This window comes from Heterodontus francisci, chromosome 7, assembly GCF_036365525.1.
Source record: "Heterodontus francisci isolate sHetFra1 chromosome 7, sHetFra1.hap1, whole genome shotgun sequence".
Taxonomy (NCBI): domain Eukaryota; kingdom Metazoa; phylum Chordata; class Chondrichthyes; order Heterodontiformes; family Heterodontidae; genus Heterodontus; species Heterodontus francisci.
This window is the reverse complement of record NC_090377.1, coordinates 66,602,541-66,628,767: the sequence shown is the minus strand read 5'-3', so window position 1 is coordinate 66,628,767 and position 26,227 is coordinate 66,602,541. Positions and strand designations below refer to the sequence as shown.

The 26,227-nt window shown below is 42.6% G+C and overlaps 1 protein-coding gene across 7 annotated transcripts in view; it reads left to right on the top strand.

Moving 5' to 3' along the window:
* fmnl2a (formin-like 2a) overlaps positions 1-26,227 on the top strand; it is a 282,512-nt gene that overhangs the window by 50,401 nt on the left and 205,884 nt on the right. The window contains exon 1 of one of the 7 annotated variants that reach the window (XM_068035315.1): positions 16,789-16,845. The exons of the other annotated variants lie outside the window; for them this stretch is intronic. The gene's annotated coding sequence lies outside the window, so the exon portion shown is untranslated. Of the gene's footprint in view, positions 1-16,788; positions 16,846-26,227 lie in introns of those variants that run through there. 7 annotated transcript variants of the gene reach the window in all.

The window sequence follows — 26,227 nt, the reverse complement described above, 5'->3', positions numbered from 1 at the left end:
AAACGTTAACTCTGCTTCTCTCTCCACAGATGCTGCCAGACCTGCTGAGTATTTCCAGCATTTCTTGTTTTTATTACAGCCTAGAAGGAATTGCCTGTTGTGAGTTTTGGGAACAATTTGTTTCTCTGCAAGACCTAAATTAAGTAACCTCAAATGGCAACTAACAATTCAAATGCAACAAAAAAGTGACCAGAAAACACAGCTCTTGATAATGTAAGCTGAAAGTGATGAAGCTTTGGGCATTTCAGCTTCTTCTACTTGAGTTGACATTCCCACATTACTAATATTGGGCTCAATGCATCTGACCACAATTTCAGTAATCAATGTGAATAATCGTTTAGGGCAGAAATAAAAATGAAGCCAATCCATCCATGTGATATTGTATCACAAATTCCTAGTTTTCTTTTTAGCTACAGTGGTTCAAATGAATTTTAAACTCCCAATGAGATCCTATAAAATCCTTACTGGTGCATTTATTCAGACAATATAGGTTTTCAGTCATTTTTCTGGCATTTGAGCACTGAATGCGGATGGGTATTTTTAAACTGTAGTGAGCATATCCTAAGTGTTGAATAATTTTCACCTTCATTTCAATGTACATGGTTACTTCATTCTGGGCATCTCGAGTCCTTCAGTGCCTTGAACAAGTGCCAGTTTTAAATTCACTATATCACATTAATTTAATGTTTTAGCACTAATATGTGCATTGCACAGTTGGTAGGCAAAATCTGTAGTGCTTTTCACAGCTGTTACTTATCTATGGAGTGAATTAACCTTTTCTTTGACTTCTATGTCTGGTAATTAGTAGCATAGGATAATGTCGACTGTAAAGTTTAATTTATGTAGAAAATGAAATAAATATTGCAACTGACTTCAAGCTTTTCCAAATACTGCAAGAAACTTAATATTTATGAAAATAAACTTTCATTCTGTGAGGAGACTTCCTTCCAAAATAACCATTCTTTAAATCTGTGTGCCTGATGTTTAAAGCAATATCAGAATATTCTGCATCTGCTTCCTGTCTCTGAAGTGCACAGAGCACACAGTGCTTGTTAAACTATTACCTTTTCCTACATCTCCCCCCACATCCCAACACTGTACTGCCTTTTGTCTAAATTATTTTTATTTTCTTGACTGCAGCAATGTGCCCCAAACTCCTTTTTTCTTTGACCCATACAAATGCCAGTTTTTAGACTTTGGACCATATATTCTTATCTCCAATATTGTTTCCAAAAGAAAGGCATAATTCCAGTTTAAAGTGCTCATGGACTCTTTTTCACATGTTTAGTTCTGCCCTGGAGATTCCTCCTGCTCTGAAATGGCTTTGTAAACAGTAGGCGGGGGGGGAGGAATTTTTTTTTGATTTTAGCTTATACATGATGAAAAACTCGGAGAATTTCACAGCCTGTAGAAACTGGTCTGGCATTTGTACTATTTTCTGCCTTCCTCATTGACAGCAAAATTAGTTGGGATCATACATGCTATCCAGTAAGCAATTTACTATAATCAACCAATGAATTTGTATTTATATAGCACCTTCATAAACTTCAGGATACCCCAAAGCCAGTTAAGTACTTTTGAAGTGTCACTGTTAGAATAATTGTTGGATCCTGGTTATGCAGGTCAGTGGTGCAGAAAATAGGACATCAGTTTCAGTTTGTGAAGAGATGTGGCATAATAATCGAAACTGTCATAAAATATTTTGCACAAGAAAAGGTGGTCATGTAACTCAGGCTATTCCTAATTTCCTCTGTTGGAAAGCAGGTATTCATGAAGTATTCCTAAACATTCTAGGAGGGGCATACGGCATGTTGGACTTCAATACTGAACTTGCTGGCCCATCACCAGTCTCCAGTGGGTGGCTCTTGCTCTGTGAAGGAAGCAAATGGGACGTTGAGAAGCACGCATATCCATATTACCATTGCATGCTCTATACGTACAAATTGCAAAATCAGTGTGCATGAACATATTGCGTAATGTGCCATGCAGATCAAATATATGATATATAGCAGTACATATACTGAGAGTTCTGTACCTCCAATCGCCAGGATCTTGGTGCCTTCACAAATTTTTCTTCTGAATAAATGAATTATATTTTCCTTTATATGAAACAATTTGATGCCATGATGTGTCTTCTACTTTCTAACCGTGTGTGCCTTCTAAGTGTTTCTTCAGTGGGTACAGAAAGTGAGATACATAGATGCTGGATGTCAGCTTGTGCTTCTAAGCATGGAATAGTCCAGTATTTCCTTGTGTTGGATGTGTAATTTATAGCGCTACAGGTATTGCTCAATGACTGCCAGGACCTATACATTATCTGACAAAGCTGTTTGAGCAGGATAACTGGGTGTTATGGATATGGTGACCTGCAAGACACTGCTCCATGATATGTGCCAACTTCTCTAATTTCCCTGCTGCAGGGCACTTCCTCAGCACATCCAGAGAACTGCGTAGGGGCAGAAACTGGGCAGCATTGAGGCCGCGAAGGTCATGCATTATGCCTCTCCTAATTGTGGGGGATCATTAAGCTGGCCCTCCACGTAGCGGGTTGGGGCTCCTCCATGCCACCTTCGCTTGCTCCTTCTCACTGATACTAGTGATACGAGTGCTTCCTCCTGAAAATAAATCCTTTTGTACTGAATAGATCCAAACTGGTACTTGCCACTGTAGGAGTGTGTGACACAAGGTGCTATGAGGTGCTAAGTTCAAGGCAGGCATTAGATTCTGTTAAGATCTTCCCTTCAGCAGCGAAGGGATAGAAGGATGCTTGCTGAAATGTGACGAGATATTCTAATGTGTTATGCCGCAGTGTATGCCTGTATGTAAGAGAACAATTGAATGAGTAAGGAAATTACAAATTTAAAGGAAAGGGTGATGCTAGCCATGCGCCTGGAAGAGGTTACGTGAGATTCAGGCTTTTTAAACAGCAATAAATTGGATTTTATAGCTTGTTTAATATCAAAAAATGTACTAAACCGCTTTATGGGTGAAAAACTTAAAGAATGTCAAACCAATGAAGGAGATATTAAGAAGGGTGTTCAAAAATCTAGTAAAAGAAGTGGGTTTTAAGGAAGGACAGAGGAGGAATTCTAGTTTCTTTCCATTCTTCAGTAAGAGTTTCTTCATGGTCAGTCAACTTCAGTCATTTCTTACCTTTTTGGCTGCATACTTTATGCATCATCTAACACTGCTAAAGCTACCTTGAATAAAATTACTTCCTCTTTTGTGCCAAACTCTTTGGCCTTGCCCCTCCCTATCTCTATAATCTCCTCCAGCCCCCACAACCATCTGAGATATCTGTGCTCATCTGATTCTGGTCTCTTGAGCATCGCCAATTCTAATTCTTCCACCATTGGTGACTGTTTCGGCCTTACACTCTGGAACTCCCTCCCTAAACCTCTCCATCTTTCTACTTCTCTTTCCTCCTTTCAGGGCGCTCCTTGAAACCAACCTTTTTGGCCAAGCTTTGGTCGTCTGCCCAGAGATATCCTTATATGGCTTGGTGTTGTGCCTTGTGATGTTTAAATCCATTTAAGGTGCAGTAGTAGTAGTAGCAGCAGCCCAGGTATCTTCAGTCTTCTGATATTAGTAATCAGCCTTGAGTACTTCTTTGGACTCTCTAGGGCACAGTTGTGTATCAGACCAAACTTAAGCACAGTAATTCAGGTATGGGCTGATCAGAAGATTACAATTTCAGAACATCTTACAATATATACTACACTAAGTGAGCAGTATATTTGTGTTTTATTTGCTTTGATAATGGCTGCTGCACAGTGACTATACATTTTAAGTTCCAAATCTTCTAACACAGCTAGATCTTTTTTCATTAACTTTAGCTAGCTAGTTTGACGCCATTAAGTATATTCATGCTATGCAGGTACCTGGGTTTGATAAGTTTTAATACAACAATCTCCAATATCAAACATTAGCAGCGACCGTGCTAATGAGGTGTGCACATTGAATTTTTTTTTTATTTGTCCATCGCATGTGGGCATTGCTGACAAGGTCACCATTGTTGCCCTTGAGAAGGTGGTAGTGAGCTGCCCCCTTGAATTGCTGCATTCTTTGGGGTATATACACCCACAGTGCTGTGTTAGGGAAGGAGTTCCAAGATTTTGACACTGTGAAGTGAGGGAATGGCAATATAGTTCTAAGTCAGGATAGTGTGTGACTTGGAGGGGAACTTGCAGGTGGTGGTGTTCCCATGTGTCTGTTGTCCTTGTTCTTCTTGGTGGTAGAGGTCACAGGTTTGGAAGGTGCTGTTGAATAAAACTTGGTGAATTGCTGTGCATCTTGTAGATACTACACATGGCTGCCGCTATGTGCCAGTGGTGGAGGTGTGAATGTTTAAGATTGTGGATGGGTTGCCAGTCAAGTGGGCTGCTTTGTCCTGGATGGTGTTGAGCTTCTTGAGTGTTGTTGGAGCTCTACTCATTCAGGCAAGTGGACAGCATTCCATCACACTCTTGACTTGTGCCTCGTAGATGATGGAAAGGCTTTGGGGAGTCAAGAGGAGAGTTACTCACTGCAGAGTGTCCTGCCTCTGACCTGCTTTTGTAGCTTCAGTATTTATTTGACTGGTACTGATAAGTTTCTGGTTAGTTGTAACCCCCAGGATGTGTATGGAGGGGGATTCAGTGATGGTAGTTCCGTTGAAAGTCAAAGGGAAGTGGTTAAATTCTCTCTTGATGGAGACTGTCATTACCTGACACTCATCTCTGGATTTCAACTCTTTTATCCACGCTTGAATCAAGGCTGTGATGATGTCTGGAGTCGAGTGGTCCTGGCGGAACCCAAACTGAGCATCAGTGAGCAGTGATTTAAATGAAAAGAGTGAACATGAGTTGCCTTTCTCTGGTATTCTTCCTGATTTTGCTTAAAAAGTTTTGTTAGAATTCTACGGTCTCTCGCCATTTGCTACTTTTGTCATAAACAGAAGTTCACAACTGTCTGACTGAATAAAGGGTTTCCCTTGTTCTCACCTTCCGCCCCACCAGCCTCCATATTCAACAGATCATCCTCTGCCATTTCTGCCATCTCCAGCTTGACACCACCACCAAACACATCTTCCCCTCCCCTTTCAGCATCCCTCCGTGACACCCTGGTCCACTCCTCAATCGCCCAGAACCACTCCACCCCTTCCCACAGCACCTATCCATGTAAGTGAAGGAGATGCAACACCAGCCCTATTACCTCCTCACTGACCAAGGCCTCAAATATTCCTTCCAGGTGAAACAGTGATGTACATGTACTTTTCAATTTAGTATACTGTATTCACTGCTTACAAAATGTGGTCTGCTCTACATTGAGGACACCAAATGCAAATTGGGTGACCGCTTTGTGGAACACCTCCATTCAGTCTGCAAGCATGACCCTGAGCTTCCGATCACCTGTCATTTTAACTCTCCACCTTGCTTTCACGCTGACTTCTCTGTCCCTCAGCCTCCTGCAATGTTCCAGTGAAGCTCAATGTAAGCTCGAGGAACAGTACCTCATCTTTCAGTTAGGCACTTTACAGCCTTCCAGACTCATCATTGAGTTCAACAATTTCAGATGGTAATTTCTGCCCTGATGTTTCCTTTCCGTTTGAAGGTTTCGTTTTTACTCTTGCTTTTCTCATGTTTTTGCTTTCGGGCAGCAGCTGTTCATAATTTTCCATTTACATGCCCTCGAGGAACATCTTTTGTTTCTTTACTTGTTCCATTACCACTCCCTTTGGCCTTGCACCACCAACTCTTTTGTCATTTAATCTCTCCTGTCTTCCACCCTATTAAAGACATTTTATTTTGTTCTTTTTCCATCCTTCCCTCTATCACTTGCTTAAAACCTATTGCATTCCTTACTTTTTCCAGTTCTGATCGAAAGTTATCAACTTGAAATGTTAACTCTGTTTTCTCCCTCCACAGATGATGCCTGACCTGCTAAATATTTCCAGCGTTTTCTATTTTTATTTCCGATCTCCAGTATCTGCAGTATTTTACTTTTGTTTCACAACTATCTTTTATGATTTTTGTTGAATGGGAAGTTGGTATCTAACTGTAGGTGGGACCTGACTAAACCCACATCTTAATCTGTGTACATAAGCAAAATACCGCAGAAAGGTCATCGACCTGTAATGTTAACTCTACTTTTCTCTCCACAGATGCTGCCTGACCTGCTGAGCATTTCCAGCATTTTCAGTTTTGTCTTAATCTGTGTAAATAATTTTCCTGAAACCAAGAAACAAATTTGTCATTGGGTGAATAAGGAGCCATTCCCCCTTTGAATAGTATTAATTGCTCTTTGTGTATTCCTAGTGCCTGGACAGAGAGTAGTGAAGAATGAGCCAGTGTACCCTTGTGAAAATTTGCAATGTTTGAGTATGGATAGGACGAAAGTTGAATTGTGGTTTAGTTTGGTCTAATTGTAACGGTGCTTATTTTGCTTCATATTACTACACCAATGAGGGCTCAAGTAAACAATATTAATTTCGTAAGGATTGAATTGGGGTAGGAGAAAGTTTAAATATTGTGTCCATGTAAAGGATAATGTATTATTATACTGTTAGGATGGAACATCATCCCCTTTAGGGTTACTAAGCATAATTAGATTAGATTAGAGATACAGCACTGAAACAGGCCCTTCGGCCCACCGAGTCTGTGCCGACCATCAACCACCCATTTATACTAATCCTACACTAATCCCATATTCCTACCAAACATCCCCACCTGTCCCTATATTTCCCAACCACCTACCTAAACTAGTGACAATTTATAATGGCCAATTTACCTATCAACCTGCAAGTCTTTTGTTAATTGTTAAGTAAGTTAACAGCTTTCAATTAAAATGTGCTCTGATTAAGGATGCAAGTTAAAAATATTGACTTGTTTATTCTACACAAGTGCTGCCTGATCTGCTGAGTGTTTCTGGTATTTCCTGTCTTTCTTTCAAATTTCCAGCATCTGCAGAATTTAACTTTTCATTCAATTAGTTTAAATATTTGTTAAGTGAACTTGGCACATTGGAAAGTGCTGGTCAGTTTAAAGTTGCAGCTGAGGAGCATAGAGGGTTTTAAGATTGCTTTGAAGTTACTGCATAACTAAAGCGTAACATTTGCATGTTTGTATGTGTATATATCATAATTATAAATATTTATCATAGAGAAGACCCCAGTAAATTGACATTAGGACACAATGACCCTAATTTTAACTCACTCAAAAATCCATTCACCTTACAGTTAAAATTGGGCCTATTGACCATTTTCACGGTTATTGTTTGTAGCTCTGCAAACAGTAATGATGGGGGAGGGAAAGGGTGCATGTGTGGTAAGAGGATGAAGGAATGAATTCCTCTCCTAGTACTGGTCCAAGGTTCTACTTTTCTGATCTGATCCTGTCTCTTCAGTCATTTTTGACTTTTACTGCAGTGTCGCAAGTCACCAAAGTGGAGTGGCTACAGGATTTAATCATTCTTTCCTTTTGAAATTTTTTACTATTTCTAGGACCAAACTGTGAACTTTTGTTAGAGACTTAGAAGCTTTGCACTTCAAAGTGTAAAGGACATTTCTAGTCTTTATACAGTCCCAGAGATGCTAGTAATCTCCGTGGCTCTTATTCTAAAGTCTTAACTTTCCAGAAAAGACTGACATGTTGACCTCTCCTTTGCATTCCTTATGTAGCAATGTGTATTTAATTTCAATATCCGTTTGCTTTTTGTCTTTTTGATCCTGATTTTATTTAATAACTTTTTGTTTAAATGTCTTTTCTGATTTTGTTAGCAGTTGGTATATTGCACTCTCGCTTTTAGTTGGAATTGAATACATATATGCCAGCCTGAGAAAACCATTAAAAGCTGGCACAGTGCCCAAATAGAATTCGATCAGCTCTGAAACGTGGCAACAAGTAGTTACACAGGTTTTGTGATTTTAATCAATCATGATCTAATTGAATGGTGTTGCAGGCTTGAGGAGCTGAATGGTCTACTCCTGTTCTTAAATGGCAGGTATATGTAACATTCCCTCTCTAGTATTGAAGGAAAAACACATCAGTACATGAGAGGCTGTAGGGGAAATCCAAATATTGAAAGTACAAACTTGGTTGTGAATTTCCAGGAGGCATCAGAAATATGTTCCCCTGAGAACTTTTGAATTGCTAACTTAAAAAATATGCATTCTGGCTCATTTAATTATGGACATGCATCTAATTAATACATTTATTTTTAAATAAAGGAAATACTATGGCAGTTAATGTTAATAATCCAACAAGACCATTACTTTTATGCAAAGATTACTTCAATAGTCACCCTTCAACATCCAACACCCTCAACCAAACCAGCTCAGGAAGGTAGTCTACCCTTTCTGGAATTGGTTCAGGGACACTCATCAAAATCTCCACCCTTGTATCGTTTTTCTCTCCTCCAATGCTTCCAGTTCCTATTGGCATTCTTTCCCTGTCTTCCATCAATTCAACCCAATTAAGATAGTACTCATACACTCTGCCAGTTCCTGTTGGCTCTCTTTCTGTACTCCAACTGAGTGCATACTAACAATCTCCCTCTCCGCAATCTTTGTTAATCCTACCACTCCCCTTCCCTTCTCCCCCCAAACATTGCTCCCAGTTTCTGTCCCCTACACTTTCCCCTTTGTTGCCATTTCACATCCTTCACTATTATCATTTCCCCCCTCCTCTCCTTTTATTGCTGTCCATTTACTCCTTTCCCTTTCTCCTTCATTGCCATTCATTCCCCCTTTGCAATGCAAAATAGATGGCAATGAGAGATGTTGGGTTCTGCAGCGTTGCCCCCCCCCCCCCCCCCACTCCGAGTCCCAATCATACCTCTGTGTAGCTGTTCATGCACCATACTGGACCATGCTCTCCTCTTTGTGCTACAGCTAAAAGTCCTCTTCCTATGGGATTTTCTACTGACAGTACACAAAGATTCAGTGATCTGCCCTAATGCTAGCAGCAGTATGGTACAATCAGAGCTAAACTTAGGTATACACCTGTTCTCATGAAGGGTCACTGACCTGAAACGATAACTCTGCTTCTCTCTCCACAGATGCTGCCAGACCTGCTGAGTATTTCCAGCATTTCTTGTTTTTATATTGTACTGGTGGGAAAGGGACCAGATCTGAGATGATTTAAGTCTTTAAATGCTAAGCAGGTCTCCAAGATGCTAACTGGCTGCTTGTATGTGAAAATAACTTGTTTGCTGCCCATGTCTGAGAATCTTTGGCTCATTCAGAAGAACGAACCATACCTATTTTACATGTTGCTACTCTCTACGTGCAAGTTTCTTTGCCTCTTGGCCACTTCTCCAGAGTCCTAATTCACTGCCAATTCTTAGCTTTTTCTTTATAATCTTGGGTCTCATTGCACTGAGGCTGATGACTATCCTGAGTGCTCTTTAATTTAACTGCCTAATCTCAGCATAACATCAAGCCCACACTGATGGCTGCCGCTACCTGTTACAAACTACATGAAAGAGCAAATTAATTTAGATGGAAACTTAACAACTCATCCAATAGGCAGCACCTCTGACAGTGCAGCACTCCATTAAAGGTTCACCCTAGATTACATGCTCAGCTTTCTGGGTCAGACTTGAACCCACAACCTTCTCACTCTGAGGTGCAGGTGCTACCAACTGAGTCAAGGCCAACATCTTACATTTTTCTACACTACTTTTAGGTATCTTGTATTTTTAAGAATAGGAACTGTCAATGTGAAGTATTGCTTAAGTTATTACAATATGAATTTTGGTACATGGGTCCTATTGTTTTATACTGGTGTCGAAGGAATGTCTTTGTTCTGTTTGTATGCTGCGTTCTCAGATACAATACTGTGGTGCTAATGTTTAATTCTAAGCTGTACAGCGCTGACAGAACTGAAATATGGTGCATCAAAAAGCTTAATTGTATAAACAGTAGCTCCTTCCTGAGTAATAAATTAAGAATATTATTGTTTATAAGAGGAAAAAATGCAGAAACTTGCAATTGCAGCAAGAAAATGGTAATTTGAAGTGATCTGTCTGACAAGCCAATATGATCAATTGTTTCAAGAACATGTTTCATTGCCATGTTTAAGCAGCAATGTTTCTTGGTCTGATGCAGTAGGAGGCTAATGGAACTTGCCTGCTTGCTGATTAAGTATGCACCTTGACTGCCCTTTCTGCACTCCTGTCTTTCCTGAAAAGTGGAAACTGCCAAGTTGCCAGACATTATTCAGGCTGAAATTGATAATTGCACAGAAGAAAAAATCCAGTTCATAGTTTGCAGTTGTGCTTGGCTGGTGTACTATTTAAACTGATTCTGAACGAAAGACTGCAGCGTACAAAATCCTAGCTAGTCTTTTTCCTTATCTTCCAACTGAATAAAGGTGATGGAGTGGGTGTTTTTTTTTCTCCCCTATCCTAGGCCCCTGCGTCTAGTTTCAGCCCTGTGACGTGGAAACACTTGGTTGAAACAGGAGAATTGGTAACTCTTGAAATTTAGGAAACTCCTATTTATCAAAGCATTGTTCACGGTTTCCATCAGCAGAATCCAATGCACAAGATCAATGGAGTTCTTTCCCACAAGGCAAACAGTTATTTTATTAATCAAGTGTGCAAAGAGCAGCCATTGTGTTGGGCTTCGATTTGTTTTTGATATCTGATTTGCATATTAAATAACTTGGTTCAGATGTTGACTGGATGCAATGGATTAATGTACAAACATGAGGTGACTTCTGATGCATTTGATTTGTAAATATAAATGATAGGCTAGCTTGTTCCTCTCCAAAACCAATAATGGTCTATGGACAGAGTTGTGCATTGCCTTATTTCCCTGAATTGATTGTAATCTGTAGTGTGTATGAATGTCAATCCTTTTATTCTTACTTAAGTGGGCTCCAGTACACTGTCATAGAGAGATAGACTATTGGTTTGGACACTCAATTCTCCACTGAATAAGTCAATGAGCTCAAATGTGCTATTGTGGGAAGATATTTCTCCACAGGGAAGAATGAAAAATTGTAGGGAGTTTTTTCTCCTCCTGATTGTTCTTTGCTGACATGATGGGCTGAATTTTCCTGGCCCCGTGATGGTGGATTTGGGGGGCAGGGGCCTGGAAAATAGGAGGAACTGCGTCGAGACAGTTCTCTGATGCATTCCTGCCATCGGGCAGGTTTCCCAGTGTCGGCCTGGGACGCAGATTGCCTGCCCGCTGCACGAAGATGGGTAGGCAATTTGAATAGTTGAGACTCCAATTAGGGATGATTTTGTGGCACTGTTGGCGTTTTGCCAGTGGAGGAGCACGCCCCCCCCACCCCCGCCCCTGCCACATCTGGAGGCCACCAGCTCAGTGGAGATGGCCACGCTTCGGTTGTCCCAGGGGCCGCCAGTGCTGGGTAGGCTCCAGTCCCCCAAAGTGGGGGCTGGGGGCAGGATAGGCACCCTCATAGCCCCAACTGGAAGGATTTCCCCTCCGATCCGAGGCATGCTGCCTTCACCCCACTGAAATATTTAATTACTTCTATGTCTCCGCGGTGCCCTCCTGGTCTCCTACCTGCCTCAGCAGCACCCAACTCTCCTGATGAGGCTATTAAGGCTCTAGAGCTGCCGGCCCTATGTGGCAGCATCAGGAATCCTAATAGGACGTTGAGCTCAGAGGCGGCCAATTGGGAAGCTGCCCCTGGGAAAATAGCTCTGCTGGTCTGGCTCCCAGCAAGTGTGGGGTCGGGACTGCCATTTGGTCCTGAATTCCGTGGGAAAATCTTGCTCAACGAGTGGGAATGTGAAAAAGAAAGTTGGTGGAACTTGGTAGAGCAGGGGTTTAGACATTGCTTTGTCTGCTTGCTGTAATGTTCTTAATTGAAATGAGCTTGGACAGTCTTGATCCAGTTACTAGCAATTACAGACCTACAAGTTCAACTAATTGGCACTGATTTTTGATCAAACTGTACAGTGCAAAGGTCATGCTGCAGTTTGAATGATGAGTCCAGTTCTGTTCACTGAGAGAATTAAGTACAGGAGGCAGTGTACAACAGACCACAAGGCTGATCCCTAGTGCTTGAGGTAGGAGTAGGAGTTATGAGGAAAGACTAGAGAGCCATGGACCTTTATGCCTAGATAAGGTGAATCAAGAATGCTGCAAAAACTATAGGACATTGATCCTGTGAAATGGGAACTAACTATAGAATCTGTCTACGTAGGCCAAGTAAGTTATACGAAAGGGTTAAAAGTACAGAACAAGCTGCAGAGCATCCTTGTTTACATTAAACATTGCCCTGTCATTGGGTTACAGTTCAGCGTGAGTCTGTCTTTGTTTGGAGATGAGCATGAGCATGGAGGGATTTAAATTTAAGGTGTGAGGATGGTGTGATGGATGAGTCGCATGGATTGTGGGATAGGATGCGGGCAGTGGAGTTTTGGATGAGCTGGACTTCAACGAAAGTGGAAGGTGGGTGATTGCAAGCTGAGTGTGGAGGTATGAGTGTGAGGGTTTCAACAGCAGAGATGCTGAGCTTGGGATGGAGGCAGTGATGTTTTGAAGGTAGAAGTTAAGGAAGAGAGGAAGGTGGTGAAGCAGAGGGGTTTAGGGAGGGTATTCCAGAGAGTGGGACTGAAGGAATGATTGCTAGTGTTTGGATGAACAGAGGATAGTTGCACAAGAGCCCAGAGTTGGAAGAACAGAGTATGTGATGGAGAGGATTTGGGGGGGCTGAAAACGCAAATGGGATTGAAAAGGATGCCACGGTTCAGTGGCAGGTAGGGGTAACAGTGTCAGTGGCAAGGGAGCAGAGTTTTGTGATGGAGACTTAAGATGATTGCTTCAGTCTTTCAGATGTATGTCTGGAGAAACTCATCTAGAACGTGACAGCACAGACAGCAAGAGAGGTGGTGGCGAGATACTGTTGAGTTTCATCAGCATACATGTTGAAGATGACCCCATGTCTGCAGATGATAATGCCCAGGGACACCATGTTGATAAAGAAATGCAAGACTCAAGGATGCTTGAGGGACTCCAGCAGAGATTGTGTTGGGATGGAAAGAGTAGCCATTGTTGGAGATAGCATAACTATAAGATAGGTAGGAGTAAAACCAAATAAAGACAGTCTCACTGAACAGAACAATGGAGGAGAAGCATTGGAGGAAGATTGTACATTTGGCCATGTTGAAGATTGCAGAGATGAACAGCAGAAATAATATACCTTGATCACTGTTACAGAAAGTGTCATTTGTAACTTTGGCTGATATTTCTAATACTAATTGTCTGGCATCCTTAATATGTTAATGATTCAGTCTGATAAAAACATAAGAACTAGGAGCAGGAGTAGGCAATTCAGCCCCTCGAGCCTGCTCCGCCATTCAATACGATCATGGCTGATCTCATCTGGGCCTCAACTCCACTTTCCCGCCTGTTCTCCATAACCCTTCAACCCATTTCTAATTAAAAATCTGTCTATCACCTCCTTAAATTTACCCAATGTCCCAGCATCCACCACACTCTGGGGTAGTGAATTCCACAGATTCACGGCCCTTTGAGAGAAGTAATTTCTCCTCATCTCTGTTTTAAATCTGCTACCCCTTATCTTAAAACTATGTCCTCTCATTCTAGATTGCCCCACAAGAGGAAACATCCTTTCTATGTCTACTTTGTTAATCCCCTTAATAATCTTATATAACTCAATTAGATCTCTTCTCATTCTTCTAAACTCCAGAGAGTAAAGGCCTAAACTGCTTAATCTCTCAATCTGATGAGGCATTATACATCATTGCACTATAAGTAGACTGTAATTACACTTAACATGCTTGTCATTGCTCTCATTTTTGCCCATGTGTACACCCATGCAGTTGTAGTTTATAGTTGTCTTCAAGTACCCATGTTGGCTTCCAGGACAGGAACATTGGATATTGATAGGCAGGAAAAGACCAACTGGTCCAACAAGCCTGCTCCACACCATCATCTCGACTAAAACCCTGAATCATCTTCGTGACATTTTAAAATTGTTCATGGCAGTACTGGCACGATCATCTGGTGTAGAGTGTATTTTATTTTATTTATTTTAATTTTATTTAGAGATACAGCACTGAAACAGGCCCTTCAGCCCACTGAGTCCGTGCCGACCATCAACCACCCATTTATACATTAATCCCATTACCCTCTCACATCCCCACCATCCCTCAATTCCCCTACCACCTACCTATACTAGGGACAATTTATAATGGCCAATTTACCTATCAACCTGCAAGTCTTTGGCTGTGGGAGGAAACCGGAGCACCCGGCGAAAACCCACGCGGTCACAGGGAGAACTTGCAATTGTATTAGGACAACTAAAAACATGACCAGGGTTAGGGTTAAATATATTTAAAGAATCTATTCAAAGGATCAAATGGCTGTGTCTGAACATGCTCAAACATTCCACTTTTAAGATTCCAGCAATAATAGCAAAATATTATTTGATTGCAGCAAATTGAATGAAACCTCCAAAGGAAATAAAACATTCCATGTCTTAAAGATATGTAGAGTCTTAGAACTACAAAGCAAATCTTTTTGCTCACTTCACCCATTCTTGCTGGTTAGGATTTTGTTTTAGAGGTATTATGTAGCTACTGAGATTGAGTACACTGTACACGGTAAGGCAAGATATGAATATAATACTACAGCAAGATGCTAGACATAGTAACAGGAGTAGGCCATTTACCCCCTTGAGCCTCAATGAGAGCATGGCTGACCTGTGATCTAACTCCATTTACTCACCTTTACCCCATATCCCTAAATACCGTTTGTTAACAAAAATCTGTCAATCTCATTTAAAAATAATTGAGCATCAATTGCTGTTTGTGGAAGTGAGTTCCAAACTTCTACCACCCTTTGTGTCAAGAAGTGTTTCCTAATTTCACTCCCGAAAGGCCTGGCTCTAATTTTTAGACTATGAGCTCCTGTCGTAGAGTCCCTAACTAGCAAAATAGTTTCTCTCCATCTACTCCATCTGTTCCCCATAATATCTTAAACTACAATTAAATTACCCCTTAACCTCCTAAATTCCAGTTGTAGGGAATACAACCCTAGTTTATGCAATATCTCCTTGTAATTTAACCCTTGAGGTCCAGGTATCATTCTGGTAAATCTACACGGCATTCCCTCCAAGGCCAATATATGCTTGCAAAGATATGGTGCCTAGAACTGCTCGCTGTGCTCCAGTTGTGGTCGAACAAGGGCTTTGTATGGCTGAAACATGACTTCTTCCCCTTTGTATTTAGTTTAGAGATACAGCACTGAAACAGGCCCCCCGAGTCTGCGCCGACCATCAACCACCCATTTATACTAATCCTACACTAATTCCATATTCCTACCACATCCCCACCTATCCCTATATTTCCCTACCACCTCCCTATACTAGGGGCAATTGCTACTGGCCAATTTACCTATCAACCTGCAAGTCTTTGGCATGTGGGAGGAAACCAGAGCACCCGGAGGAAACCCACGCAGACACAGGGAGAGCTTGCAAGCTCCACACAGGCAGTACCCAGAATTGAACCCGGGTTGTTGGAGCTGTGAGGCTGCGGTGCTAACCACTGCGCCACTGTGCCGCCCTTAGATAGAAATGCCTGTATTCCATTAGCCTTTTTGATTATTTTCTGTACCTGTTCATGACATTATAATCATCCGTGTACCTGGATCCCAAGTCTCTTTGGATTTCCACTGTTTCTAGCTTTTCTCCATTTAGAAAGTACCCTGATCTATCCTTTTTAGGTCCAAAGTGGATGACCTCACATTTGTCTACATTGAAATACATTTGCCATCGTTTTGCCCATAATAATATCAATATCTCTTTGTAATTTTACGCTTCTGTCTACACTGCTTACAAAGCTACCTATCGTTGTGTTGTCGTCAAATTTGGATATGTGGCTTTCTATCACATCATCTAAGTTATTAATAAATACGGTGAATAGTACGGGAATTGAACAGGGGAGTGGGACTGACTGGATAGCTCTGCAGAGAGCTGGCATAGATGCGATGGGCTGAATGGCCTCCTTCTGTGCCACAAATGACTCTATGACACTAGCAATTGCCACTTCACTTTGCTCTGGAATTGCACTGAGTCCTGACTTTTCATTTACACTATTTTTGCATTAAATTCTTGCATACTTTAAGAACTGTTTTTGTATTATAAACAAAGTTTCACTCCAGGCCTTCTATAAATTTGTAACTTAAGATGTACAGTAGGAGGACAATTATGAAGCTTTGGCAGAGCAAATGGTAATTATTAGATTTGACTCAGTTGGAAGGCAGGCGCTGTCTTGCTGATATTCTATTCTTTGTTCTGCTTGCCTGATTGGACAGAAATCTGAAGACCTGAACTTGGTTCACATTCTTTGGCCCGCATTCTTTACATTCTTCATGGAAGCTGCTGTGGTTGACTGTTGATGTCACAAAAGCGGCCTGTAACGGACAATGGCTATTCTGCATGAAACACGCTATTGATGCTTTCGGAACCCACTCCAGCTAGCAAAACAGTAGCTGTTTTATGTTTGTGCTGATGGAGCCTGGCACTTAAATTGATCAGTTTCCAACACCCACCCTGGGGGCAGTATCAGACCATCGCCTCTGGTGCAGTCTTTTCTTGCTCCGTGCTTCGTGGGTTTGATTGAGGACAAGTTAATGTCCAAACGCTGGGATGCCCTAAATTAATTAGTCATAGCAGCAAGAAACTAATGCAGTACCATGTTTTGAAGAAAGAAGCAAGCATGTCATTTTTTTTTGTTAATAATTCTGTGCTCAGTTTACATGTCCATTTTGTTAGAGTCGAGCAAAGAACCAGTCAGTTGAGCAGTGAGAGGCACACTGAGGCACACAGTGTAATTGATGCATTATACTGACTGCTTCCAGTAAGTCCTGGCTAACCGGCTGTTTTGGCTCTTTGTTTTGATTTTGCTTTGCCTGTAATATGGTGAATGGGGGAGGGGTAAACCTTTTTTTATATTTTTATGAATGTATCTCATACTAAAAATGTTGGTGTTTCTTAGCACTGACTCAAAGTGGAGCTTTAGTGCTGTGATATGTGAATGTTTTATGTGGTGGTGAGATAGAATTTAGTTATGTATTGCCAATCACCACTCCGCTGGGATCAGGCACTTAAGAGGGACTATCGTACCATTACAGGTCAAGGACCTTGTACTTGCCATTTAAAGATATAGTTGATGGCAATTGAAGCAGCAGGCAAATACTGATGTGTGAAAACTTGAAAAGAATTTTAAACGTGTCTGATCGTGTAACGTAGCAATAAAATATATTCTCACATTGTTGTGCTGATTATAAATGTATGTGTAACTGGGATAATAAGCAAATCAATCTTTCTTTTTCAGTACTTCAAAATCCGTTTTTTACTTTTTGCAAAATTTAAGAATTTACATTAATGTGATCTCTTATTAACGACACCAACTTGCACTTATCTTGTGTTTAACGTTGGAAAATGTGCCAAAGTGCTTCAGAGCTGTAATCAATAAATTGAGGCCAAGCTAATGTAGGAGATAATAGGGGTGGGTTTTTAGAAAGGATTTAAAGTATGTGAGGGAGGTGGAGCAGTGAATGGGTGGGAAATTTCAGTGCATAGGCCCAATATAGCTGAAGGGACGACTACCAAAGGGATGGGTGGCGGGGTTGGGGTGCAGTGCAGTGGTGGGAGATGCACTGAGCTAAGGTCAAAGAAACTGTGTTAGGGGGTGGTCGGTGTAGTATTGTGCTGTGTTCTTAGGTCTTCGATAAAGAGAACCGTAGGCTTTATATTCGGATTCAACACAAACACTATTTGTTGTCTTACATATCTACATTGTATGATCTCAGATACAGCTCTTTTCCTTGCTGGTGTAAAGCCATGTACTGAGTTTGTGTCTCAACATGGTGTCTCCTTATATGTGTTTGATGGTGTCATCAGTTGCATCAGTGCCCTGATCTCTTAAAGGTACGGTTTCTTAAAGGTGAAGTCACCACTGCAGTACATTACAGTCGGGGTGGTGAGGAGGGTAGGAGGGTATGGGTGTTGTTTGTCTAGAAGTGGTTGCAAGGTAGGGAGGGGCAAGGGCATGCCTGAATTTAAACAGAAGAATGAGAATTTTAATTTTGAGGTTGGGTGACTAGGAGCCAATGTAAGTTATCAAGGACAGTGGTGAGTGGGTCTTGGTACAAGACAAAGAGTTTTGACAGCAGAGTTTTGGGTGAGTTGATTGGTACAGAAGATGGAAAGCAGACCAGGAGGGTGTTGAAATAGTTGAGTCTGGATATGATAATGACATGGATGCAGATGGGCTGAGAAAGGGGAGGAGATAGAAGTAGTTTGTTCTTGTAATTGAGAGAATGAGGTCAGAAACTCCCCATTGAGTCAAATCAGATTTGATAGGGTTGTGAATGCTGGTTCTGGCTGAGGCAATGGCGGGAGAGCAGAATGACATTAGTGGCAAGGATGCAGAGTTTGTTGGGTAGAACCATAGAAACATAGAAAAATTCCGGCACAGAAGGAGGCCATTCAGCCCGTTGTGTCCTTGCCAGCCGAAAAAAATTGCCACCCAACCTAATCCCACTTTCCAGCGCCTGGTCCATAGCCTTGGCGGTTACAGCACTTCAGGTGCATGTCCAGGTATCTTTTAAAAGAATTGAGGGTTTCTGCCTCCACCAGCATTCCTGGCAGTGAATTCCAGACACCTACCAGCCTTTGGGTGAAAATATTTTTCCCATTGTCGCCTCTAACCCTTCTACCAATCACCTTAAATCTGTGCCCCCTGGTAATTGACCTCTCCGCTAGGGGAAACTGGTCCTTCCTGTCTACTCTATCTAGGCCCCTCATAATTTTATACACCTCAATTATGTCACCCTCAGCCTCCTCTGTTCTAAGGAAAACAACCCCTAGCCTATCCAATCTACCCTCATAGCTGCAACTTTCAAGCCCTGGCAACATTCTTGTAAATCTCCTCTGTACTCTGTCCAGAACAATTATGTCCTTCATGTAATGTGGTGACCAGAACTGTATGCAATACTCCAGCTGTGGCCTAACCAGCGTTTTATACAGTTCTAGCATTACATCCCTGCTTTTGAATTCTATACCTCGGCCAATAAAGGAAAACATTCTATATGCCTTCTTCACCACTCTAGCTACCTGTCCTGCCACCTTCAGGGACCTGTGGGGGGCAAAGAAATTGACTGTGTTTCTCAATTTTAGCTGGAGGAAATTATGGCTTATCCAAGACTGAGTGGCAGCCTAGACTATGTGCGCAACTCCTGAAGTGGAGCTTGAAACACAAACTACTCATTTAGAAGTGAGGATACTACCAACTGAGCCGAGCAGGCAACACAGACCGCTCCATCTTTGAACTCTGATTCTAGCAGAGTGGTTGTAAATCTTCCTTTCTCTTTGCACCATTAATTTAATCTTGGTCTTTTGATATTTCTGCGGGGAATGTAGCAACTTCCCAGGATTTCTTTTAAATCACATGCTGCGCTATATATTAATGGGTTAAGGTATTTAATAAAATGCACTTCACTCCATGTTTTTGGAGATACTGTTACATTTCAACTCAAAAACTGAAAAGTACAACCTACTCCCCCTATTTGTTTTTTCTATCTCCATCATTTGCTGTTTGAACTCAAGGCCCATTGGAGGCTGCAGACCTCCATTTAGCTGCAAGGCAATGGCATCCAGGTTAGTGTATTTAGAAGTAAGTGGAAACCTGTTGGAAAATAGAGATGCATATAAGACAAATGTAGGCCTTTGGCACCACAAAGCTCCATTGGTAAATTTTAAAGACCACTGCCGATGTAATTCTTTAAATGTATAATTGATGTGAAGGAAACATGCTTTGTTTGGAGACAAGATGAAGCCATGTACCGTTTGTTCATTGTGGGATGTGTCAGAGTGGCATGCTTGGAAGCTGTGCTTCATAACTGAAGTGTTATGCAAACTATTAGTGCTGTAAGGATATTTTCAGAAATATAGGGTTTTGTCAAGCAAGACAACATTCTGCAAAATGAGAGCAAGCAATCGGGCTGAAATGGGAAGAATATTGGATAAATTAGAGAAGGGGGGGGGGGGGGGGCGGCCTGTAGAATTGCGGTGAGAGGCAGAGGACCTGTCGCCTTCCCGATACACTGCAATTAAGTCGAGGGCAGGAAAGGCCGAAGACGGCCTTCCCATTCAGAGGCCAATTGAGGCCCTTAAGAGGCCTATTATTAACCACTTAAGGCCCTCTTCCTGCCGTCGCTGGAATTAAACCAGTGATTTGGGCCGGGGTGGGCCTCTGCCACGCGAGGAGATCGCCCAGTAAAATGAGGCGACCTCCCTATGCGAGCAGTCATGTAGTTCAAAGTAAATTTTTGTTTTATTCATTCATGGGATCTGGGCGTCGCTGGCCAGGCCAGCATTTATTACCCATCCCTAATTGCCCTTGAGAAGGTGGTGGTGAGCTGCCTTCTTGAACCGCTGCAATCCATGTGGGGTAGGTACACCCACAGTGCTGTTAGGAAGGGAGCTCCAGGATTTTGACCCAGCAGATCATTGTACATGAAACATTGTATGAGCACATCATCTGAGATGTGATGAAACACAGTGTAAATAAAAATCTTTTTTGCCATTGTTCTTTATTGTATGTTATCTCCAGGCCTCAGATGGTTCTCTGAAGATTATAAATGACTGCTGACTGGTGGATGGCCTTTAGTTTTCCACTTGATTGGCAGGTAGTCAATCCCTGGGGACTGAGCTCTTCCACTTAGCATTTACACTTTGTATAAATTTGCACTTTTCCATCAATATTAGATTGAGATCTGAGGGATCGTCTAGCTGGGATGATGATGGTAATGGTGTAGTATAGCACGGGCAAGTACAGGTAGGCTGTGAAAATCAGATAAAAGACTAAAAGTGGCACCATCTCTGTGACTTGCGGGTAATGGATTTGTCTGGCGTGGTGTTTAACTGAAACAGAACTTGACTATCTTTAGATTCCTCAGCCATTTCTGCAATGTCAGCACTGAATATGACACATAATCCAAAGTAATTAATTTAAACTCTATGTAAATGGGAATGCAAAAAGCAGCAAAGCAATATAATTTGAGCATTCAAAATGATGATTTTAAGAGACAGGATTTATAATGAGAAAGGATGGTCTTTGAGTTTTAATACAAATGAAAACTAACTTTTTTTTTTAAGGAAAGCACTCCATTATCTAAAATATATTAGAGCATTTGACACCAGGTGGAATTTGCACTTTGCTGTCTATTATGGAATCATTATCTGAACCTTGGATGCTGGTGCCCCACGTTCGGACCATTGAAGTCTATTGAGCAGTCTAAGCATTCAGCCCCCTATGAGCTGCTCTTGCACACCCTCCACTACCTCACCGGCCGGCTAGACACACTGTAGTGCTCCATCCTGTCATCTGGAGGAGGTGGGGGCCCCTGGTGGGAGGGGCGCTATATGGGAGTCCTCCCTGTGGAGGGTGTTGCATGTGGCAGTCCCATGCAATAGGTTGTTAAGTCAATTCACGGACTCCCAGGCCGCCTATAACTTCTGCCGCCTAGAAGAGTCCGTGTTTCACATTTATATAGATTGCATGAGGTTGCAACCCCTGTTTTACCGACTGAGGGGGCTGCTCCTCAAGTTCTGACTGCACTTCCGTCCCATGCTCCTGATCTTTGGCCATCCAATGCAGAGGAGAGTGGGCAGATCAGAGGACCTCCTTGTGGGATTACTCCTGGGCCTGGCCAAGGTGGTCATCAACAGGTCCAGGCAGCAGGCGATCGAGGGTGCTGAGCTCGCTTGTCCGCCTCTCTTCTGTGGCTACGTCTGCACTCGGCTGTCCCTAGAGAGGGAACACATGGTGTCCGCCAGTATGCTTGAGGCCTTCCACAACCGCTGGGCACCAGGAGAACTGGAGTGCATTATCACCCCCGGGATTGTTATTTTTATTTGAATCATTAAGTCTCCTTTAAAGTTTATGTTTTTATTATCGTCTATTACTGGTGTTCCTTCAATAGGGGCATTTAGTCCCTCCTTTTAAGCTATCATTAGGTTCAAAAGAGATATAATGTGCTCTGACTAGTTGTTGCATAGAGTCTTGTGCCCATTTCATATTTAAATATGGCTTGCTCTTAGGCACTGCAGTTGCTCAGGCATTGCAAAGGAGGGCAGGAACATAATTATTTTTATTGGTGGTCTTGGCCTTCAGATTGATTCACCCAGTTTATCTGCAGCTTCATAGTTTTGCTCTGCATCTTCAACATTAGCAAACCTTCTCCCTCCTTTCCCAATACTTTTGCTTTATTGAATGTGGCAGTAGCCTAGTGCATGAAATTCTGGCCAGGCAACCTTAATGTTTTCTGTTGCGTTGTTGGGTTTGTATTAGTAGCGTTGTAGGGTGTTCTAGAGAAAGTCTTAGACTCCGGTAAAGGTTGATTAACAATTCCTTATGGTTTACAGTTACTATATACACTCTCAGCAAGCCACCTAAGCTAGCATCCTTTGTGCTGCTATACCTCCTTCTTCTCAAGCCTATCTCATGTGACTGTTACATCATCACTCATACAGTGTGAGGGATCTCTCTCACTATCTTCGGTATGAACCCTTTACATCCTTATACTACACTTTCCCAGTCTAGCACAATGGAAACAATACTAGAATAATCAAATAAGTTGGTCAGTTCATTTAATGATCAGTCCAAGCAGCAGTTGGGAGTGAATTATGGGTTCCAGTATTGCTCCAGACAGAATTACAACAACAAACTCAGTGATAACTTGGCAAAGGGCATGACCTCCAGTTTCACAGGACTCTGCTGCAAATTCAGCCAGATGTCAGCTGAAATTATTTGTTTGCTCTGTTAACTAATTGTTAATTCAAATCTTAAAGTGTACACGTACACTTCGGATTCAGTAAAAGGAAGTGGAAGAATGACTAAGGGAAATAATGGGCTGAATTTTCCGAACTCTCTGAGGATGGCCTTCCCAATGGCTTGCAGTTTTATCAGCAGCAGGGAATGTTGAGGATGGCTTTCCTGTCCAGGGGCCACTTAAGGGCCTCTTCCTGCCGCTGCTGGTATTTTACCAGTGGCGGGGCGGCCTTTGCCACATGGGAGACTGCCTGTAAAAACTGGCAGCTTCCTTGCGGGCTTGATGGGGAGGCGCAGGGGGTGCCTCGTGATTGGGCACTTTGTTGCCCATGGAGGGGCAAAGGGCCGTCCCTTTGGAAATCCCTCACCCCGAACGACCTCTCCAGGTGGCGCTGCTGGGCCTGAAGAGCTGCTGGCTCTTTGATTGGTTGGCAGCTCTTGGAACAAAGAACAAAGAGAACAAAGAACAGTGCAGCGCAGGAACAGGCCATTCGGCCTTCCAAGCCTGCGCCGATCTTGATGCCTGTCTAAACTAAAACCTTCTGCACTTCCGGGGACCATATCCCTCTTTTCCCATCCTATTCATGTATTTGTCAAGATGCCTCTTAAACGTCGCTATCGTACCTGCTTCCACCTCATCCCCCGGCAGCAAATTCCAGGCACTCACCACCCTCTGTGTAAAGAACTTGCCTCGCACATCCCCTCTAAACTTTGCACCTCGCACCTTAAACCTATGTCCCCTAGTAACTGACTCTTCCACCCTGGGAAAAAGCTTCTGACTATCCACTCTGTCCATGCCACTCATAACTTTGTAAACCTCTATCATGTCGCCCCTCCACCTTCGTCGTTCCAGTGAAAACAATCTGAGTTTATCCAACCTCTCCTCATAGCTAATACCCTCCAGACCAGGCAACATCCTGGTAAACCTCTTCTGTACCCTCTCCAAAGCCTCCACGTCCTTCTGGTAGTGTGGCGACCAGAATTGCACACAATATTCGAAGTGTGGCCTAACTAAGGTTCTGTACAGCTGCAGCATGACTTGCCAATTTTTATACTCTATGCCCCGACCGATGAAGGCAAGCATGCCGTATGCCTTCTTGACTACCTTATCCACCTGTGTTGCCACTTTCAGTGACCTGTGGACCTTAACGCCCAGATCTCTCTGCCTGTCAATACTCCTAAGGGTTCTGCCATTTACTGTATACCTCCCACCTGCATTAGATCTTCCAAAATGCATTACCTCACATTTGTCCGGATTAAACTCCATCTGCCATTTCTCCGCCCAAGTCTCCAACCGATCTATATCCTGCTGTATCCTCTGACAATCCTCATCACTATCCGCAACTCCACCAACCTTTGTGTCATCCGCAAACTTACTAATCAGACCAGCTACATTTCCCTCCAAATCATTTATATATAATACAAACAGCAAAGGTCCCAGCACTGATCCCTGCGGAACACCACTAGTCACAGCCCTCCACACAGAAAAGCACCCTTCCACTGCTACCCTCTGTCTTCTATGACCGAGCCAGTTCTGTATCCATCTTGCCAGCTCACCTCTGATCCCGTGTGACTTCACCTTTTGCACCAGTCTGCCATGAGGGACCTTGTCAAAGGCTTTACTGAAGTCCATATAGATAACATCCACTGCCCTTCCTTCATCAATCATCTTCATCACTTCCTCAAAAAACTTGATCAAGTTCGTGAGACACGACCTCCCCTTCACAAAGCCATGCTGCCTCTCACTAATTAGTTCATTTGTTTCCAAATGGGAGTAAATCCTGTCCCGAAGAATCCTCTCTAATAATTTCCCTACCACTGACGTAAGGCTCACCGGCCTATAATTTCCTGGATTATCCTTGCTACCCTTCTTAAACAAAGGAACAACATTGGCTATTCTCCAGTCCTCTGGGACCTCACCTGTAGCCAATGAGGATACAAAGATTTCTGTCAAGGCCCCAGCAATTTCTTCCCTTGCCTCCCTCAGTATTCTGGGGTAGATCCTATCAGGCCCTGGGGACTTATCTACCTTAATGCTTTGCAAGACGCCCAACACCTCCTCCTTTTTGATAACGACATGACCCAGACTATCTACACTCCCTTCCCTAGACTCATCATCCACCAAGTCCTTCTCTTTGGTGAATACTGATGCCAGTACTCATTTATACCTCACCCATTTCCTCTGGCTCCACGCATAGATTCCCTCCTCTGTCCTTGAGTGGGCCAACCCTTTCCCTGGTTACCCTCTTGCTCTTTATATACGTATAAAAAGCCTTGGGATTCTCCTTAATCCTGTTTGCCAATGACTTTTCATGACCCCTTATAGCCCTCCTGACTCCTTGCTTAAGGTCCTTCCTACTTTCTTTATATTCCTCAAGTGCTTCATCTGTTCCCAGCCTTCTAGCCCTTACGAATGCTTCCTTTTTCTTTTTGACTAGGCTGACAATATCCCTCGATATCCAAGGTTCCCGAAACTTGTCAAACTTATCCTTCTTCCTCACAGGAACATGCCAGTCCTGGATTCTAATCAACTGACGTTTGAAAGACTCCCACATGTCAGATGTTGATTTACCCTCAAACAGCCGCCCCCAATCTAAATTCTTCAGTTCCTGCCTAATATTGTTATAATTAGCCTTCCCCCAATTTAGCACCTTCACCCGAGGACTGTTCTTATCCTTATCCACAAGTACCTTAAAACTTACGGAATTATGGTCACTGTTCCTGAAATGCTCCCCTACTGAAACTTCGACCACTTGGCTGGGCTCATTCCCCAATACCAGGTCCAGTACGGCCCCTTCCCTAGTTGGACTATCTACATATTGTTTCAAGAAGCTCTCCTTGATGCTCCTTACAAATTCTGCCCCATCCAAGCCTCTAGCACTAAGTGAGTCCCATTCAATATAGGGGAAGTTAAAATCACCCACCACTACAACCCTGTTACCTTTACATCTTTCCAAAATCTGTCTACATATCTGCTCTTCTACCTCCCGCTGGCTGTTGGGAGGCCTGTAGTAAACCCCCAACATCGTGACTGCACCCTTCCTATTCCTGAGCTCCACCCATTTTGCCTCGCAGCATGACCCCTCCGAGGTGTCCTCCTGCAGTGAAAGTAAAGGCTGCTGGGTGCTGAGGCTAACCCAAGAAATATTGTTGTCATGCCCAACGTGTGGCATGAACACGATTGCCTCAGTTGTAAAGACAACCATTTGGTGCTGCATCTTGAAAATGTACTTATTAACTGTTTTATAAGTCAGTGTATAGTGTTCAGGACCTATAACATCGAAAACCTCCCAGCATACTTCAGCAGGGTAGCTGATACTGAGCATTAGTGGAAGAATTAGGCTGCTGTGTGGATAGTTTGTGTTTGAGATGAAGCTGTCTATTAACGTTTTGCACTTGCTGT